The sequence below is a fragment of the Penaeus chinensis genome, chromosome 38 (genome assembly GCF_019202785.1).
Source record: "Penaeus chinensis breed Huanghai No. 1 chromosome 38, ASM1920278v2, whole genome shotgun sequence".
Classification (NCBI taxonomy): domain Eukaryota; kingdom Metazoa; phylum Arthropoda; class Malacostraca; order Decapoda; family Penaeidae; genus Penaeus; species Penaeus chinensis.
In genome coordinates this window covers 28,118,864-28,121,363 of record NC_061856.1, presented here as the reverse complement: position 1 = coordinate 28,121,363, position 2,500 = coordinate 28,118,864, and the positions used below count along the sequence as shown (strand labels likewise).

The 2,500-nt window shown below is 42.6% G+C and overlaps 1 protein-coding gene across 2 annotated transcripts in view; it reads right to left on the bottom strand.

Annotated features, from left to right (window-relative positions):
• The window catches only part of LOC125045903 (hormone receptor 4-like), a 217,399-nt gene that overhangs the window by 214,368 nt on the left and 531 nt on the right, over positions 1-2,500 (bottom strand). For both annotated transcript variants that reach the window (XM_047643496.1, XM_047643499.1), the window contains exon 1: positions 2,170-2,500. This exon is cut by the window's right edge and continues 531 nt beyond it. The gene's annotated coding sequence lies outside the window, so the exon portion shown is untranslated. The remainder of the gene's footprint in view (positions 1-2,169) is intronic.

Genomic DNA, 2,500 nt, shown 5'->3' with positions numbered 1-2,500 from the left:
GGATGAAGAGGATCTCATGCATCCTTTCCCATCACACCTCAACGGCAGGACACTACAGCTACGGAGTACGAGGGGCGACTGCTAGGATAGCCCACGGTTTCACGGTGATTAGACACTGGCTTGATGGGAAGCAGTGGCCTATGGTCATGCATTTCCCACAATTACGCACAAATCATAAAGTCTTTCTTCACAAAAGAATATATATATATATATATATAAATATATATATATATATAATAAAAATTGCCGAAGGAAAAATAAATACCTTATATATGTCATACATGTACGTATTTGCGTATATATGTACAGCATGTATGTGTGTAAGACATGTATTTGTATGAGTATACATATGTATGTATGAGCGAATGTCAATGCCTATCTGTATACATAAGTGTAGACATACATACGCATACGCCTTTATCTACAATTATATTCAATAAAATCCCAACTATACCCCCCCCCCCCCCAACACGTTACAGTTCAAGTAATCTAAGAGAAGCAGTAGACAAAGGAACCTGAAACATGAAGAACTGAGACGAGAAAACATAAAAAAAAAAATAATTCAACATTAACAAGAGTCGGTTATGGAGTGATGGAAGAAAGAGCATTAACACGTATATTTCATAAGAAGAAACACATGTGAGTAAACTAAATAGTCTGAATCAATGAGTGGGGATGGGAGTGGAGGGCAGGTGTGGGAGGGGGTGGGCGGAGGATGTCCGGGGGCAGGGGGAGAGAGTGCCAAGACTCGTGTCATTCCACCAGCCTGCCAAAGCAATGAGGAAGTGAGTCGCAAGAAACAAAGAAAGGCAAAGAAATACACGGATTATAATACACATGCCATTCATTAACGGATGATTAACAATCACCCCACCAATTACAAAGTCTGAGCGCCAACCATGTACATCTGGCCCAACGAGTTACAATTAAAAAGGGTGAAATTTAGTGGCGTCAGGCACCACGTGTCTTCCTTGACATTCCACTCAAAACAGCGGCAAAGGTTGCCGTCCCGCGTGGCCAATATTCTCCTGATAATTGGCCACGATAAGATAAGCCAAATTTATGATTTTTTACCGAAGCAAAGTAGGACAATGTAACAACACCGAGTGCGAGGTGGAGTCGTAATGGTAACTACGTTATAATGACGGCGTTGTGACTCATCCGGTTCGGGTGGGTTCGCGGGGGTTGTGATGACTTGAGGGGATGTGGTGAGGGCCTCTCTTTACAAGTTAGTGGTGATTTGGTGATTGATCAAATAAAGACAGTTGACAGCAACGAAAACGTGAAGCGTGTCTTTTACTTAGGGGTTCTGGCGCAAGTGTATCCCATTTGATACTGCAACACCTCTTTGTAGGTCCTAAAAAATACGTCAATGACAATCCTAGGTGCCACAAGCAGGACGTACCACCATAAGTTTGTGGTTGTGTAAGCATGTACTAACTGCCGCCAGCGGTTCGCTCCGCCTCCGTCGTCGCCCGTGATCCGGGAGAGATCCTCAGGCATCCTGATTCTGACTTCGTGACTTGTATTTTTTTCCTCCTGCTTTACACCTACAAACTGAACCCTTTAATTCCTGAGAAAGACGCTTCTTATCTTAAGACTGGAATCGACTTTCTCCACGTCAACATTAATAAGCATTTTTAACAATGAATGCCAAATCATGCACGAGCTTTTGAGAAGTCAACATTTCACCATCACTCGCCATCATATATTACACCATGGATTCAACAAACACAATGAGAGGCACCTATCCAAAACTAACGGTAAAGTTTGTAAAATTTGATATTTGATCGCAGAACGGGAGATAGGACAGGTAGGCGCACCGCTGGTGATTCTGGCAACTCGTCTGTCGCGCGTACACAGAGGCTATTCAACTCTGGAGCGGTCAATTCAAAGTTCAAAACGTGTTTTATCCCAGCTGGAATGGTACGGCCATCCTATTTTGGAATGTTTTCGGTCCTCTGTGCTCCAAAGACCAAATGGGTTACGGAAATAATACGAAACCGAAATTTGGGATCGTATGTTTATAGCAATTACACATTTTTCTCGCAGAGTTCACTCACCCCTATATGGGTAGTCACAGTGACCCGATGTAATACTGACATTTTTTCCTAGATTGCGGTTTTATTTTTGGGCATTAGATCACACAGTATATACTCATGTGCTTACCTGTATTCCATGATGAAAGATGAATGCAGTTACCGTAATCCTTTATCCAAAATCATTTGCGTTGGAGACACGGACACATGGAGTGCCACCACAGGGCACCAAATATCCAGATACTGATAACGCGATAAGACTGTAGAGAGCAATACCCTGGCTTATCACGTAAATTAGGTCACGCAGGTGAACAATTAGGATAACTTCACGCTTACAGTGGCACTCGCGGTATTAAGACGTAGGCCTATGCACCACACGAGACGTCATTTTAAATTTCCTTTTCATTCAAACAGTCCTCTTTATTGCAAGTAATCGCCTTATTTTTCAAGTGCCACAGATA